The sequence below is a fragment of the Pinus tabuliformis genome, chromosome 1_2, assembly GCF_031772625.1.
Source record: "Pinus tabuliformis cultivar Carrire ecotype Pingquan chromosome 1_2, CPIR1, whole genome shotgun sequence".
Classification (NCBI taxonomy): domain Eukaryota; kingdom Viridiplantae; phylum Streptophyta; class Pinopsida; order Pinales; family Pinaceae; genus Pinus; species Pinus tabuliformis.
This window is the reverse complement of record NC_142298.1, coordinates 1,197,300,280-1,197,318,993: the sequence shown is the minus strand read 5'-3', so window position 1 is coordinate 1,197,318,993 and position 18,714 is coordinate 1,197,300,280.

Here is an 18,714-nt window from a genome sequence, read left to right as displayed (position 1 = left end):
AGATATGGAGTTTTTGTATATACTGACCATTCCGTTATAAGATATTTGATGAATAAACAATTAACTAGTGGTAGGGTAACTAAGTGGTTGCTATTATTATAGGAATTTAATATTACTATTGTTGATAGACCAGGGAAATCCAATGTAGTAGCAGATTATCTTTTAAGATTAAATAATCCTGGTGAAGCAATTCCTGTTGATGATTATTTTCTTGATGAACATATTTTTGATGTGTCAACAAAATCTCCATGGTTTGTTGACATAGGTAACTATTTAGTCACCAGAAATTACCACCTCACTTATCCGCTCGTGAAAAGTGGATTATCATTCAGAAAAGTGTTGCATATTCCTGGATCCAAGGAGACCTCTTTTACACCGTAGCGGATCTCATTATCTGTAGATGTATAAGAGAGGAAGAGGTGTTTGATATCTTAAAATCTGCCCATGATGAACCTTGTGGAGGTCACTTCACTGATAAGTGAACTGCATACAAAGTGTTATGAGGTGGCTATTTTTGACCTTCCTTGTTCAAGGATGCCAAACAATATGTCAAGCAGTGTGATAACTGTTAGCGAATTGGACAACCTAATCAAACCATTGAAATGCCTTTATGTCCTCAAGTTATGATTGAGCCTTTTGAAAAATGGGCTATTGATTTCGTAGGACCAATAAATCCCTCATCATCAAATAAAAAACATATTTTGGTTTGTAAAGATTTTGTTACAAAATGGGTAGAAGCTAAAGCTGTGTCTTTTTCTATTGAAAGAGTTGTTGTTTATTTTCTCTTTACTGAAATATTTACTAGATTTGGTGTGCCTAGAGAAATTTTTTCTGACAATGGATCACAGTTTATTTCTAATCTGGTACAGGGTGTGATGGAGCAGTATAAAATACGACATAAGAGATCTACACAATATCACTCAGAAGCCAATGGTCAGGTGGAGTCCACAAACAAGGTAATTGATTCCATCCTTAGGAAGACGGTAAACATGCACATAAAGGATTGGGCTGACAAATTACTAGAAACATTGTGGGCCTATAGAACCACTTGGAGAAATAAAACGGGACACACACCGTATGAGCTGGTGTATGGGAAACAAATCCTCGTGCCAATAGAATTCCAGATCAAGACTTTCAAGACTGCAGTCCAATTGGGGATAGATCTCTCTGAAGCACAGAAACAATGCCTTCTGCAATTAAACGAGTTAGATGAAATCCGAAGGGATGCTATTCAGCAGAACATCTTGGTTCAACAACAATGCAAGAAGTGGCATGACAAGTCCATTTAGAAAAATAAGTTCCAACCAGGTGATTGGGTACTCCTTTACGATTCAAGATTCAAAAATTTTAAAGGAAAATTCCATACACGCTGGATGGGACCCTATGAGGTGGTCAAAGTGTTCGAAAATGGAGCGGTAGAAATCAAAACTATTGATGGACGGAATTCTGTGTTCCTAGTAAATGGGCATAGATTGAAGGTATATTTTCAGCCCCTTACTAAAGGAGATTTTATGTAGCAAGTCCAACAACCATTTGAAAAGGAGTTGGTAGGTGATAATACTAACCTATTGAAGAATTGATTCCTTCTTGTCCTTATTAAAAAAATAATCAAAGAAAAATAAAAAGAAAAAAATGACAAAAATAAAAAGTATAAAAAGAAAAAAATTTCCTGTAATTGTGAAAATCAGTTGACTGACATGATTGTAGAAGGATCAACCTGAAAACCAGCATGTTGGCAGGAAGATCAAAATTCTAATAAAAAGGGAATGATTACTTGATTTTTAGATATGCTGGCTGCCACCAAGAAGAAGCAGGTTCACGAAACCGAGCACTTACCCAAGTTTGGGGTAACTAGCATGGACATTTTTATCCAAGTAAACGCTTACTTCCTACTGCAGTTATTTTTTCTTGCACCAGTGTAGGCAGATTTCAAGGTAAAAATATTGTCTTTCTTCTATTTCCCATTGTGGAATTTCCCACTAAGTTTCTTTTCTAAATTTCCCATGAATTACCTTCCTTTTCTTCCAAGAAACTACCCTTACCCGATTTCGTAGAATCCCTCTTTTCCCTTGATTTCACCCCCCCCCCCCCCCCCCCAACATCCTATTTAGTTTACCCCTCTTGGTGATATTGTTTCTGAAATCCCTACTGTAATATTCCTTCCCATTCTAAAATTTTAACCCCTTTCCCACTTCTTTATTCCCTCATAAGTTGATTGCAGAATTTGATGCAGTCATTCAGAAATAAAGGATGGAAAATAAATTTTTCTTGTATAATGAGGCAAATTTTTTAAAGTCCAGCTACAGAAGTATGTCCTATTAGATTCTTGTTTGGTAAAAGTCTCTGGTGCAAGCACAACATTACAAGTAGGTTTGATGTAGAAATACAGTTGACTATGAAAGCAATTTACACAGTCCTGAAATGGTTTATCAAAGATTTATGGGCCTGTATTTTTCTGCACATGTGTTGATATGTTATCTCACTCCATGTTTTAATTGATGCTTTGTTTCATTAATTACTAATCTAGGAACAAATATTTAAAGTGCAAGATGTGTAAGGTTGAAATCTAATCTTTTTTTAATAAATGCTGAAATATGTCTAATTGAATTATGATGCTGATTGTGGAAGGGTACTACTATCTGATAACCTGCACTCACCCTCCTTGCAATCATTCTACATTACCTAACCATCATTAACCTACCCGTGATCTGATCATTCTAGCCGTTGCATCACTGCCGCCTATACCACCACTGCATCCAATCATCATGATTCACCTATAACGAGCTGACATGAATCTACACCCGATGTGGAGGGGACTGTTCCATCATAGTCGGGTGAGTGGGTCTAAAAAGATGGAGGGTGAGGAACCTTTGACATAAAATTCTCGAGGGTGCGATCAATGAAGTGGAGGAGGTTTGAAATGGCACCTATGAGGAGTGAACCACTGTCGCTATAGGAGATTGAACAAGCCACTGAGTACAGGAACAGTCTTGTACTATTGCAAGAATCAGGGTTCCTGCCATTCCTCCAAAAATTTGACAGGTTCGACATGGCCGTAGTGCTAGAGTTTGCAAGGACGTTCAAAGAAGGCCGAGTCAGGGTCGGGTCCTTAAAGTTTAAAATTACTAAAGAGTTCATTTCACAAGCCACAGGCCTGCCACTTACAGGGGAGCGTTGGTTTAAAAAGGAGCGGTTGGCAAAGAAGCGTTGGCACCAGTTTGTGGTCGATAAGAAGATTAAGGTTGACTGGAAAAAAGGACTTCCACAAACCGCCATGGTCGGGAAATGGTGAGATTTATTGTTTATATTACAGAAGTTTGTCACAGGCGAAGGACACTATACCCTAGCATTCGTATACCACCTTCGATTGCTATCACATTTCGAGGCAGGGAAACTGATTAATTTCCCTCACTTCTTTCTCAGGAGCCTTGAAAAGATGGCGAAAAATGTGCAGAGTGGAAGTGCAAGCCAGGTTGCAAACAAACTCTGCCATCATGGACTCATTACAATGCTAGTCAAGAAGAAGTTAGAAAAAAAATGGAATAGCGTGGGAGGCATTTCTGAAAGAATTCCGAGCAAGGGGTGCAGAAGAGCCTGCTAGCACAAGTGCAAGTAAGAAGAGAAAGGCAGAGACATTGTCTCCTGCCAAGTAGTGAAGTAAAGGCTCACTAGTGCAAGCAGAGAAGAGGGTCGTTGAAAACACTCCACCTACAACAAAGAAAAGGAAAACTAGGACCTCGACGAGGAGGAAAGTTGTCGGCCAAGGAACGAACTAGTCGGGTTCTCCAATTGTAATCGACGAGTCGCCCCAAGTCTCCCCCACAGTTCATAATCTCTCGGTGCTCACAGATGTAGTGGCACACACTATGGAGGATGAGGAGAATGTAGAAGATGATGTTCCATTGTCAACGTTTGTCAGCAAGCTAAGGAGCAGAAAAACAATGTGGACACCGAACACTAGCAAAGTCCAAGCAGAGGAGGATGAAGAAGAACATCATGAAGAGCCTCCTGAAAATTTCATTGAACCGGATGTGGAGACCCTCAATTATTTCGAGGAGCAGGGCATTGAAGGCCCTACGATTTTTGAAGATCAGGGCATTGAAGACCCTGCGGTGTTCGAAGGACAGGATACTGAAGTCTCGGTAGTGGTATAAGAACGGGGAATCGAAACCCCTATTGATTTGGAAGGACAGGGTTTTGAATCCCTTGAGAAATCGGGAGAACAAGGTGCCAAGAGCCCAGAGGAATTAGGCGCGCATGGTACTGAAACCCCTGGCATAGAGATTGGTGAGGGCATCCAAACCCTAAGTGACAGCAAAACCCCGAACATAGAAACCCTCGATGATGTCATAAGGCAGACTTTCAACAACCTCAACCTTGATGATGAGTCCGTGGTAGAAAATTTGTTCACACCCGAAGACCTTAGCACAACACCATCCACTCTCTTCCCAAATATAGAATAGTGAACCTGGAGCAACAAGTCCATGACCTGGAAGCCTTGAACCAAGTCATGAAAGAGTAGAGTTGGCAGAAACAGAGTGAGGTGGAGTTACTGGCAGAAGTAAATAGGCAGAAGTAGCAGGTAAATGTATGGAAATAGTGGGCTTCGAGATGCTCTAGATGCCTAAATAAGGTGACTATGCAGCTACAAAAAGCTCGAGACAGGAAGCCAAAGATAGTAAAGACAAGAATAAACATTGAAGTGCAGAACTGAGGAGCTGGCCATTCATTTTTGAAGGTTTTTTGTAGAGGTAAAACATTGTGTGAGGACACACAACAACTTAGGGATGGGAGGATGTTGGTATCCTAAATTTCCCTATTTTCTACCCCATTTCCATCAATATCAACCTCTGTTTTATCTTAATAAAAGACCCCTTTCCTGCACTAGTACAAGATGGTTACCCTTTTCCTGCACATGCTCATATTTTATATTAAGATTTATTACAACACTTTATTAATCTTTTTATATAGATTTCATGCCTATTTACATATTTCTTGTAACTCATATTGATTTCCTAGAGTAATCATGGAACTTAGTGTTAATGATGAATGAGTTGACTAGTGCAGGTAGATTCCTGCACCGCCACTATCCGAGATTTCTGAGAAGCTATCTTCCACGAGGATGGATCTCGATCTTCGACTCTGAGTCTAACTGCTGATGAACTGAAGCAGGATAATAGGTGGCGTGCATTCAGGGATTTTTCTCCAAAGTTAGGTTACGACCAAGCGAAGTTCATGTGTATTATAACCACTGGCCAAAGTTGTAATTTCAGTTTTCTAAGTCTGTTCAGCCGAGAGGCCTGAACGAGAATTATCTGTAATTAGTGTAAACGGCCTAGAGCCGAAAGGATATATATGATGTAGATCGTAGATAGGAAGTTAGTGAACTATTGACTATCATTTTGATTTATGTAATCTGGTTATTGCCTCGATATGGGGCTGGACTACTCTGTAATGTAATTTTCCAAATCGAGTAATAGAAGGAACCATTATGATTTGCATGCGCAACATTTAAATTCGTCTTTGATGTATATTTGAAGTGCTGATCTCTTTCATTCCTTAGAAGGGGAAGGAGCGGGTTGGCTAGGGTCCACCCAACCTAGCTCGTTTACCCCTCTTGCTTTCATTATTCAGAAAGACGGTGTGGTTATTTCTTTTTGCAGTTGTGTGATGTAATAGTTTAATTGCTAATCTTTAAGTTCTGAATTAAAATATCTTTTGTAGCCTATGTGTGAAATGGATCCATGGTTTGAAGAGTAGTTGTGTTTATTTTTCTTATGAAATATCTTTCTCGCATTTCCTTTACTCTTATTCTCTGTTTTAATTCATTTTCAAATGGATTGTTCAAGGAACTCCTTCCTGCACTAGTGCAAGCTGTTACCTGCAACTTGGTTTAGTCATTCATTGCAATAAAACATTTAATCACTTACCTGCATTTTACTTTCTGTTATCTCGCAAGCGAATGAATCATTAATTGAGTATCTATTTGGTATTAAAATTTCATCTCTAAAATATCTGGAAGCAGTGATATCAAATTACCACATTATACTTGCAAAGAATATCATCATTGCGGGTAAAGTACCAATGTTGATTAACACATGCAAAGTACTTAGGCTACTGTTTGATTCTTTTAAAGTGCTTTTATTTCATGAAGTTGATTTCCTCTGCAAAGTTTAATGTGTTGAAGCATTTCCTTTTTCACAGATAGTTTACTTCAGAATTTCATTTACAGTTGCAATTCTTTTCTAGCACACCCTTCATATTTCGAAAGTAATTTGGGAACTGAGTAAAGGGAACTCTGTTTTGGTGCAAGAGAAATTCTCTTGACACAGAAACAGAGTGCTCTAAGCCCTGAAGCTTAGAGCACCTTCAGTCAGACATAAGTCTTTAGTAAGGAAGGTCAAACATACTCTTACACAGGAATACTGTATTTGCACTAGTGCAAGTAGATTGCAACAATGCAAGGACAGGTTGTTTGTGTGAGAGGAAGATTAGAAGGAAGACATAATTATGCAACGACCCACTTGTCAGACTATTTACCATCCATCTGAGGATGAACATATCATTTCATTCCAGCATTTAAGATTGTTCTTGTTGTGTGGGATTTCTCTACTTGATTTACTTGCAAATTGTCTTTTACATTCTAGCACTAGAGTTGCCTTGGTGTTAATTTCCTTTCCAATTGTTTTCTATCTGATTCTGCAAAGCATTTCCTTTAAGAAGTAGGATTAGAAATAGGAAAAGTTCATACCATTTCTAGCATTGCCTGTGCTTCGTCTCTAAGTTTACGAAACCCTCGAGTTGATAATTAAGTGTTGAGGAGTTTGATCAAGCGCAATTCCTGCACCCAACGCATACCTTGGTTTCGTTATGACCCTTTTTATTGTATGGCTAAACCCATGCCTTGGATCCATTTACATTATCATTTTCTAGATGGATGCATCCATACCACGATTCATGTATCATTATTCAAAGTTTTTAGTGATGTATATGTATTTATGCTTGCTTGCAGGTTTTCCGATGACGAACTTCGGTTTCCCACTTCCACTTATAAATAATTTCACCCCACTCTAGTTCAACCTTCATGATTTAGAGGGCATCTGTTACATATAATTTTGTCACTATCCCTGTACTCCCCGTCCATGGTCTTGGAGGACCTTTACAGTGAACCTGACATACTTTCCCATCATGAAGAAACTCCCAGTATGTCCCTCTTCATGAGCAGATTAATTCCCCTTTGCATCATTTCCCAAGAATCTTCCTTTTATCCCAGTTTACAAGACCGATGCTACTGACAAGTTTCCTCCTCCCACTGATTTGCAGAGATTAAAACTAGCCCTTGCGTCATATAGAGAGACTGAGCCCTTTTACAGTCACATCGGTCCTCTTTTGGAAAGCTTTTTTAAATATGGTGTCGAAGCTTCTAGCTCTAGAAGCTTCGTAATGGAAGTCTGGTAGATGGTTGGGCTAGATGGAGTCAAGGAAGTTAGTTTGGGCTCCTTTCCCCTGTTAGGCTGGAAAAATCTCAAGAGATAAGACCTTCTCCCATGATGAGAGGAACCATTTCCCATCCATCCAAGCTATATAAACATCTCTTTTCCCAAGCTAAACTAGTTTTGGAGTGAGTTTGAATGATTAAAAAGTCATCTATAGCTGTTACACTAAAAAATGTCACCATGACTATTTGCAGTTTGTATGGTTCCATCACCTGTCATACTATCCTCCTTGGCAAGTCTCATGCCTCTGCTTTCCATGTCAAACTCAAAGAAAGAGAGAAAAGTCATTTAAAGTCAAGTTATCTCTGGTACGCAGTTTCTCTCAACCTTACCTGCGGGTACGCAATCCAAGTTCACAATACCTGCGTACTTGTATGCTCTGTCTGTAAAGAAATGGGTGCGTACTCCTGTAAAGGTCAATAAGTGCAAGTTTCACTCCAAAAAAGTTACTTGTGGTTATTTCTAGAGCATTCTAGAAGCTTGTTTGACGTGTATGGAGCGCCTCCAGATGGTTCATGTATCCCTATAGAAGAGGAACTTATCCCATCAAGAGGGGAGCTAACCCACCCAAAAGAGGGGCTTATCCCATTGATGGTGGACCTGATTAACTTCCTCTACAACACTATAAATACATGCATTGGACCAGAGGGAGGAGAGGTTGAAAGCTGAACATTCCTAAGGGTAGATGCTGCTGGAATTAGGACTTCCTTGTAGAAGCTTGTGAGGAGAGATTACCATCTTTACTTGTTTCCATTGGGAGGTGGGTGAGCTGATCAGAGTAAGGGAGAACTCTTGTGGACCCTGGGAGGAGCTTGCACAACACCAAGGCTCAGGTTGTAATGGTTCCTTTTGTTACCTTTTAATACAAATTAGTCCATTCTTCTCAACAATTTGTTATTTATGAGTTGTTTCATATACTCCTTGGTCTATATGTTAAATATGTTTTATTTTATGTGATATTCAGGTGCTATTTAATCGTTTGATTGTTAGTGAATGCAGGTTTTGAAGGGAAGGAGGAGCTCATCCGGATCAATGAAGCTGGACTACTACAACAGCGTTGGGTTACAGGTAAGATCTAAAACACTTGATTTCACATAGTATAAATGCATATTTAGAGAAGGATTGCTCCTATTTATCTTGTTTGTCACTAGAAAGTCTTAGGCTTCTAGGGAGGTCGGTTGTGTCCGCACCGTCGACTCTTTCCGCGTGACAAAATGGCGACTCCGCTGGGGAATCCATGAATGTACTTGAGTTCTTTTTGATTTGGTATTTTGGTCTGAGAAAAATAGCTTGTTTTCTGATTTTTGGCTGTCTAGCTGTGTATTTGGGTGGGTTAGCTTAGAGTCATTTTAGATTTTTAGTTTTCTTAGTTTTGCCAGCAGTACGCAGTCTCTGAGTTAGACACAGTGCGTACTTGTACGCACTGCGACTGTGTGCACAGAGCGTACCCGCGCCTGTGTCAACATATCACCTGCGTACCCCTGTCAAATTTGAGAAAATTTCATTTTTCATCTTTTTGCTCTTCAGATTTTGTTTTTACTGCCCAAATCCATTAGTTTACTGTCAGAGATCTTCACCTGAACTTGTTCCATTAGTGTCGAGGGTTTTGGTGGAATTCATAGGGATTTTGCCTTAGGGTTTGATTTTTAACTGGTCCTGTAGTGACTTTGACGTTAGAGGTTGTCAAACTTTGGATCTCCTTGGTTTTGGTCAGTCCTCTTAGGAGTCGGGCCTGTCATAGAAGTCACCCTTGTGAGAGACCTACCTTTGTGTCTTCTCTTTGCGAAACTTGAAAAGTTTGTTTGTTAAAGCTTTGAATTCCATTCTTGAGAAAAAAGAACAAAAAGATTTCGATTTTGTTCTTTGGTTAGTTTATGATTCTGCATGAACTGATCCTTAGTTACATTTTGACTGAGTAAAACATCCGGGAATCATCCTTGTAGGCTTTTGTCCTCATTAGTTTTACTTTTAGGTGAATTTCCCTTTAATTTGCTTTTGAGTGATTTTGAATTGATTTCCTTAGATTTGTTAAATTTGATTTTCGATAAATATTTTTGCATGCTTGATTAATATAGGAAAAATATAAAAGATTCTTTGAAAACAAGTTTTCTTTGGTAGCATTTGTATTCTTTTGAAGAAAAGGGATTTTCGTGAATAATTAGTGGTCATGAGTTGCATGTTTTGAAAAGATAAAGAGAATTGTTTCTTTGATTGTCTTTGTTAAGAAAGTTGTTTTCTATAAAATTTGCATTCTCTCAACTCTCTTAGCTAGGAGATTCATTGAAAAAGGAAAGTAGTGTAAATCATCTTAGGTGCATCTTTGTAGTGATTGAGAGTCGAGTCTACACACCACCAGTTTCATCTCCACTACCTTTTGTCTTAAAGAAAAACCATAAAATTAACGCTTATAGTAAAATCAACTTAGTAACTTTTTATTTACTAGGGCTCTGAAACACCAATACAGATTAGGCTAGTGTCTTGGAGTAGGAGAGTAATTAACTCTCCAAGACAGCAAAACCAAACAAGTAGCTGATCTTGTGGTAGGATAAATCCAACTGTTTCATTTATACTCTGGGAAAGCTCCTCTTAAAGGAGAAGCACGAGCTCCTGTCCGAACCAGTGAGGGGATCAATCCTCCCTCGTTGGGAACGACGCCAGACATGCACGTATTACAAACGGTAAACCTCGGATTAACCATTGTCGAGGAGCCAGGGGTCACTTGTCGGTAAACCTTGGATTATTGTCAAGGAGCCGACAAGGGGATTGAGCTTGATACTCTACCCTTGCGTGCTGTCGGAGTGTAGACTGTTCCCCCAGGTGTATTTGTTGCTGTTGGTAACCTTAGTGACCATTATCTTTAGGATTCTACCCGAGGTGACGGTGGAGGGAAGATCCCACTGTACCTGGAGCAGACGTCGGCTAGACTCACTTGGATTTTCCGGGGGGTTCACTTCACTCGAGACGGTTAAAGTGGAGGAACTTGTGCCAGTCTATTCATTAAGCAGGTTGCCGGGGTAACTGTTCCACCCACCACTTCTGTACTGAATTCGGCGATGTTGGGCTTCATCACCAACTAGTGTTTTCGGTCCGGAAGTCTACTGTTTGTGCATGGTTTGACGCCCTAGATTCTTTAGGCGTGTGATTCAAATTTGTTTGGTTCTTTAGAGACTTTAGGTGGTTTGTTTTGAGATTTTACTTTGTTTGCGTGTGCAGTAGTTAAAAGTTTTTAACTGTGGTGGAATTACCGAGACAGTCCCGTAGACTTCGGGGCCAATCTCTTGAGATTGTTTCCGTGGCCGAATTGTTGAGGCGATCCCGTAGACTTCGGGGTGATCCTCCTCGAGACGACCCGAGTAATCTAGAAGGTTTGAAAGTCATCGTAACTCCTCCTAGTGGCAGTAGAGTAGGTTCACCTGAAGAAGGAGAGTCTTCGTTGGTAGTCCATCCAGATTACCAAAGTCTAGAAACAGGTTACAATCCTGAAGCTGTTGCAGTTTCTGAGCTTGCTGGTATTTTTTCATCTACTAGTGATATAGGCGAAGAACTTGAAATATCTGAACCTGTTACTCCAACTTCTAGTGTTCCTGATTCACCTAGGATTGAAAGAGTCATAACCGAGAATCTTCCTTCTGGTTTGTTAGCTATTGAAGAACTTACTCCAGAAGAAGAAGTAGGCCCTGTTCTTGAAGATCAACCTACTCTTGACCTAAGAGAGCGTGAATCTATCTTTTACAGTCCACCTAGAAGTACTACTTGGTACCTTTCGTTAACTAATTATTTAGACAACTCAGGGATAGGTTTTTCTCCACCTCGTACTCCTTATCCACCCGGAGGTATTTATACTCCTGTAAATATGTCTAGTCAGTCATCCGTGTCTACTCAACCCCCTGAATCTTTCTTGTACGGTGGTCCTTCTGTTCCTACCGGGTATCAATCACTTTCTGGTACCTTTGCAGGAGCATCTCCTCAACCCATTGGACATGGGTCATTAGCTGGAAGCAATGGTAATAGACCGTTGGGTGTAGGAGACGTTTATATGATGTCAGGTTCAATTCCCGGTTCTCAACCTCAAGGTGGTCAATTACCGCCTGGGGGGCAGCCTCAATTAACACCTGGGGGGCAACCTCAAGGTACACAAGTTGCGGCTGGGGGGCAACCTCAAGGATAGTATGTACCTATGGTGCAATACATTCCTCAAGGTCAACCCCAACCTCAATATGTACCCCAAGGTCAATCTCAGTATCAATTTATGCATCAAGGTCAACCCCAGTATTAGTACTTACCTCAAGGGTATCTACCCCAAGGTCCGTACTCGAGTCAAGGTTATCAACCACCTCAAGGTCAATCTTACGTTCAAGGTACGGGAAGTGTACCCTTCAATTATCAATCCTACCCTCAACCTGGTTATGGATCTCCGTATCCTCAACCTGTTATGGGTCAATACCCCGGAATGATAGTGTGGGATCCATCACAAGGTCAACAGGTGTTGCAGCCAAGTATACAGTTGTTACCTCAAACTGGACAACCTGTAGTTTCTGGTCCACCCCAACAACCACAACCTGTCCAGTCAAATGTTCAAACTTCTGTAACTTTGGTAGTTACTCAGCCGCCAATCGCACCTAGTACTCCATCTCAAACGGCTGCTGCAACTACCGCAACATCTACTGCACTTACTTCTGGAGTATCGACAGCTCCGGTTTCTACTGTCTCTGCAACCACCCCTTAGACATCTTTACCGTTGTTCGGATCTACGATTCAAACCACGGTCCAGATGCCTGTAGGTCAGCCTGGTTTAAGTACTGTTGTAACAAGTCAACCACAATTCACTTATCAACAGCACCAGGGACAGTACCAATAAAGGCCTGCTGTCCAACAACCTGTTTACCAGTATCAACCATATCCTGGGTATACTTATCAACAACCTCAGTACGGTCTGGTTAATCCTGGTTTTCCAGGAGGATATAATATCCCGAACGCGATTCCTGTTCCAAGTTATCCTGGATATCCTCCTCCTGGGACTGGTCTTGTGACCCAGAGTTTTAGAGATCCTAACCGGAAATTGCCATTTATCGCAACTTTGGATTTACCCAACTTGACGCGCCTAACGAAGGATCCAATAAATTATCTTCCATTCTGGCCGCCAATGCCAAATAAGTTGCCCAGTGAGGAAAACCTGGAGAGGATCCATCAAATCACGTGATGACTTACCACCACTGGTGTGCTTCGAATTCTATCTCGGAGGATTCGATCCATTTACGTCTTTTTCAGCGTACGCTCATTGGTCTCGCGGCCAAGTGGTACATTGAGTTACCACGGGCCTCTTTTTATAACTTTAGCCAGTTAGCTACCTCGTTCCTAACTCATTTTCAGTTGCCGGTCAGATACGATAATGGTACTGAGTTACTAACTTCATTAAAACAATCGACGTCCACTTATATTTCTGATCATATCCATGAATGGAGACGTCGAAGACGTTTAGTGAAAGTTTTTATCTCGGACCAAATCTTAGCTTAATGGTTTGTCAAATCATTATTACCAAAGATTACTGAAGATGTAGCTAAGGCTGGAGTAGTTACTGAGGAGCAAGTCATTGCTCAAGCCCAGTACCTTGATTTAGTTTACACTCAGTCGGGTACGTTGCACGAGAAGATCCCAGATCTTCCTAAGTCGAATCAAATCGCTGCTGCTCCTTCGGGGTCTCATGCTGCTGATGGCATGATTGGTACGGTGAACACTAAAAGTAAGAAGAAATCCTCAAATAATTCTTCTCCAATCATAACCTTACCAGACTCCCCGACAGGAGAATCTTCTCCTGAAATTACCGCCGACGTTCACGCTATAGAGTCATCTACGGCTAAATCAAGAAACGGTGGTAAAAAGAAAGGCAAGAAGAAGGATAAAGCAGACAAGGCTCCAAAGGAGAAAAAATAGAAGTCGGAATCTAACGACGAGAAACGCAAACCTCGCTATCCTTGTTTAATTTGTGAAGAAGATCATTTCACAAGAGATTGCCCTCATCGGGCAGAGGTTGTGAAAATCGTTAAAGGTTCCCCAACTCCTGCTGTTTTGAAAGATCCATTTCCAAAGCAGGAGAGTAATATGATAGGTTCTTCCTCGAGTGCCAGTGAAGAACCCATATTGATGATGTCTCATGTAGGGATTGCGACTCGATCTCACGATTATGGTAGTAAGAGTCCTGTTGATGGCAAAGAAGCAGAATCTTCTCATTCTAATCCATCAACCTCAGCTCCCGGTTCCGATCCACTACAGATCGAGAAACCTAACTCGGACTTAGTAATCAAACTGCCCGCCAAGGGTATACTTCGAAAGTCTGCTTTCAATCCACATGCGAGAGAAGCTCAGAATTATAACATTGTTGAGGACTTAGCTGTTTCACCCTCAGCAATGTCGGCTTTAGAAGTGCTGCAATCATGCCCGGCACAACGAAAATTACTTTTGTCGGCTATAGGAGTTGTTGATGTTCAGGACCCGAACATGATAATCTTTGATCTAGAAAATAGTACACCGCTTCTCCCTCATCAGATGGCTTTCCAGATCCCAGTGATAGTCAAAAACAGGTCCATTCATCGGACTGTAATTGATGAAGGAGCTTCTACGTGTATTATGTCGATTCAATGTTGGAGATCGCTTGGTTCTCCTTCATTGAACCAATCCCCGACGATTCTTAAGGCCTTTGATGGCCATGGGTTCCATCCGTTTGCCATTCTACAGGATTTGCCTATAGGGGTTGAAGGAAAAACTGTTAGTCTGGATGTGGAGGTGGTTGATGCCCCTCTAGACTACAACCTTCTCTTGGGTCAAAGTTGGTCTTACGCTATGACAGCGGTCGTCTCATCGGTCTTCAGAGTTATAAAGTTTCCACATAATGGCAAGATCGTGACAATAGACCAGCTGGCTTATTTTTCATCCGACCCAGCCTCTTCAGAGAGTATCCAGCATGTCGGTAAAACGACTATACCTTATAGGGATGTTGGCGTAGGATTAGTTAAAGATTCCAGTTTACTGGGAACTTTTCCTTTTCCTCCAATCAACGCAGACCCTTCATTCGCTTCCATTCATATGATTACTTTAGACACTATTATTTATGATGATCCTTGGATTGTCCCACCTGAATCTGAGATAGACTCATTCGGTGATGCTATGCCTTTGAGTCCATATGAAATTGCTTATGAAGCCGTGCAGTCTTTTACCGACCCGTGTTCAACCCAAATTGACCAAATGAATGTGGTCCGTGAGGAATCACTTTTCACATCAACCTCAGAATGGATAGCATTTCCCGAAGTTGTGTCATCTAATGAGCAACTTCGCGAAATCCTAAGTGTAGATGATCTACCATGGGAAGATCTCCATCATAGATCTTCATTTTTACCTGAGGGTGATGGATTTGAAAATGATTTTTCATCAATTTTTACGGCTGAATATGTTAAGGACGCTCAGAATCCCACGAAACATCCTGATTCAGAGTTGAATTTGGGAAACATTTCCCAAACTATTGCCATTGACATTTCAGTCAAAACTGGAATTATTGAGAACATTCATATAGGTGCCTCGTGTACAAATGACGAAATTCAAACATACAAGGCCCTATTTCAAGAATTCCGCGACGTGTTTTCCTGGTCCTATGAGGAAATGCCAGGAATTGATCCCTCTATTGTTGTTCATGAAATCAAGACTTACCCGGACGCTAAGCCCGTTCGGCAACGTCTGCGTCAGATACACCCTAGGAAAGCGGCTGCAATTAAAGAAGAAGTTGAGAAGCTGTTGAAAGCAGGTTTCATTTATCCGATCCCGTTAACGGATTGGGTATCGAATATTGTTCTGGTTAACAAGAAACAGGGAACAATAAGAATCTGCATCGACTATAGGGATATTAATCGTGCTTGTCCAAAAGACAACTATCCCACGCCCTATATCGATCAAATAATTGATGATTGTGCTGGCAGTGAAATATTTTCCTTTATGGATGGTTTTTCCGGCTACAACCAAATCAATATTCTACCTGCCGATCAACAAAAAACGGCTTTCATTTGTCCTTGGGGGACATTTGCTTATTGAAAATTACCTTTTGGACTTAAGAATGCCGGAGCCACTTTCCAACGGGCAATGTCTTATGCGTTTCACGACATCAAGCACATTGTGCAGCCGTACCTCGATGATTTGCCTGCTCATTCTTTACATCGAGCTGATCACCTTGTCCACTTACAAGCTATTTTTATGAGATGTCAGCATTATCGAATTCGGTTGAACCCACACAAATGTGTCTTCTGCATAGAAGTGGGATGATTGCTAGGATTTGTCGTTTCAAAAGCTAGTATCCGCGTCGATCCCTCGAAGGTAGAAGCTATCATCAAATTGCCTCCTCCTTCGAGTTTGCGCCAACTCCAAAGTTTGCAGGGGAAAGCAAACTTTTTACGTCGATTCATTCCTAACTACGCCGAGGTTACAAAGGGTTTCACCCGGTTGTTAAAACAAAATGCTCAATTCTCTTGGGATGAGATAGCTCAGAAATCTTTCGATGCACTTAAGCACGCGTTGACCCATGCACCGTTGCTGCATCCTCCCAACTACAACCAGGATTACTTTTTGTATCTCGCCGCCTCCCACTCCACCATTGGAATGGTCTTAGTTTAGGAAGATGAATTCAGAACGGAACATGTGATATATTACCTTAGTCGGACGTTAAATCCAACCGAGCTAAAGTACTCACATGTGGAAAAGTTGGCACTGGCAGCCGTTCAAGCTGTCCAGCGTTTTCGTCACTACATTCTTCTCCGTAAAACTATAGTGATTTCGGATTGCAACCCTATGATCTACATTCTAACTAAACAATTGCTAGGGGGCAAGTACTCCAAATGGATTGTTATCCTGCAGGAGTTCGATTTGGAATTCGAAAAGTCCAAATCTAAGAAATCCTTAGTCTTTGCCGAGTTAATGTGTGATTTCCCGCGTGCTGACACGGAAACAGTGGCAGAGGAACCCATAGCGGACGAATCTTTGTTTCTTATCAGCACTTTAGATCCATGGTACGGGGATATAATCATTTATCTCCAAACCCAATCCTTTCGGCCCGAAGCTTCTAAGACGGAACGTCAGAAAATTCGATTCCAGTCCCAACAATACAAAATAATTGGAGATACTCTTTATCGTCGTGGGGCGGACTTGGTTTTCCGACGTTGCTTAACTCACGAAGAGGCAGAAAGGGTTTTGAATGACTGTCACTCTGGGGCATGTGGCGGTCATATGTCTGGGTATGCCACAGCTCAGAAGGTGTTGCGTGCTGGCTATTTCTGGTCGTCCATGTTTAAAGATTGTATCATTGCGGTCCGAAAATGCCACAACTGTCAAGTGTTTGATCGCAAGATGCGCGCACCACCAGCTCCTCTCCACCCTATAATTTCCGTTGGTCCTTTTGCTAAATGGGGTATCGACTTTATTACTTGTAACCCTCACTCGGCCGGGGGGCATGCGTATATCATCCTTGCAGTTGATTATTTTACTAAGTGGGCCGAGGCGATGCCTACATTCAAGGCATACGGCAAGACTGCTGCAGTTTTTGTATTCAATCACATTATTGCTAGGTTTGGTGTCCCACAAGCGATAATCACTGACCATGGGCGCCATTTTCGAAACATTATGATGACAGAGCTTACAGGCCAGCTTGGTTTGCGCCATGATAGCTCAACACCTTATTATCCAAAAGCCAATGGTCTGGTTGAGTCCATCAACAAAGTTTTGGTCATCATGATCCGGCGAATCATTGGAATTCATTGGTCGAATTGGCACAACATGTTATTTTCCGCGCTGTGGGCATATCGAACTTCGGTGAAAACATCAACAAGGTTCACTCCTTTCCAACTAGTTTATGGTTTGGAAGCCGTGCTACCCATTGAATGCGAAATCCCATCACTTCAAATGGCTGTCGAATTACTCCCAGCTACTTCTGAAGAGGAGAAGCGTTTATTGTACTTAGCTCAATTAGATGAGACTCACCGCGATGCTGCACTGGAAATCGAGACTCATGCAAAACGAATGAAAGCTCAGTACGATCGAAATGTGACCCCTCGAAATTTTTCGGAAGGAGACCTAGTGCTATTATATGATCAAGCTAACGATAAGTTAGGTGCTGGAAAATTCGTTCCTATGTGGCATGGACCTTACATTGTTAAGCAAAAGCTAGCAAAAGGGGCCTATGAGCTGGTTGACTTTGATGGGGACTCTTTGGGTAAACCCAGAAATGGACTTTACCTAAAGAGGTACTATGCTTAAATGGTGGGTGTGAAGATTTTTGTTAGGATGGTTAGGTTAATTTTCTCTTTCTAGCTGGTACGTTTTCTTAGTTTAGACAAGTGTGCTTAGTTTAGTGAGTGTGGTTTTTCGTCGTTATTCTGGCTTATCTTGGTTTTACTCTTGATATTGCAGATGTCGACGCCTCTCCAAACGTACATTGGATTTGCTGATGGTGCTTGTCATAGTACACAGAATATCTCTTCCGCAGCCTGGGTTATCTATTCGCCCTCTGACGAGTTAGTTTCTATGCATGGGGTGAGCCTCGGTCAAACAACAAACAACATTGCAGAATACAGTGTAGTGATTGAATTATTATTTGAATCCATTACATTTGGGATTCAGAGTTTGATAGTGAGGTTAGATTTTGAACTCATTGTATTACAACTTAATAGAGTTTATGCTATTAGAAATCCAGTGTTATTAAGGTTATTTTTGAGAGTGCGTCTTTTGGAACGTGAATTTGATTACATTGAATATCAACATATTCCAAGGTCTTTTAATACATTAGCAGATGCAATTGCTTCTCGAATGTTAGACAGACATTTGCGATAATCATACATGTAAATTTAAAACACATTAACATTTAATCACACATGTTCAACAAGATAAGCCGGTAATAATGATATATATATAGATAGGAGTGTGTCAAAAAATATACATCGTCTTCGATCATAGGTTGAAAAACACCTTATGATCGGCAAAAATGATAAGTACAAAAAACCAAAATGTCATATGTGTCTACAAAAAGTGACTAGCCAATCACTGGTGGTGCTCTCTATACGAGACCACTGCCCGCGCTACCCTACACAGGAACCTCCTGATAGGTCCTGGGACTGCAACCACATAGCGCTGAAGTCGAATAGGAATATCATCTATAGTCATCTCTGGTATGTCCGCCGTGAGACGCTCA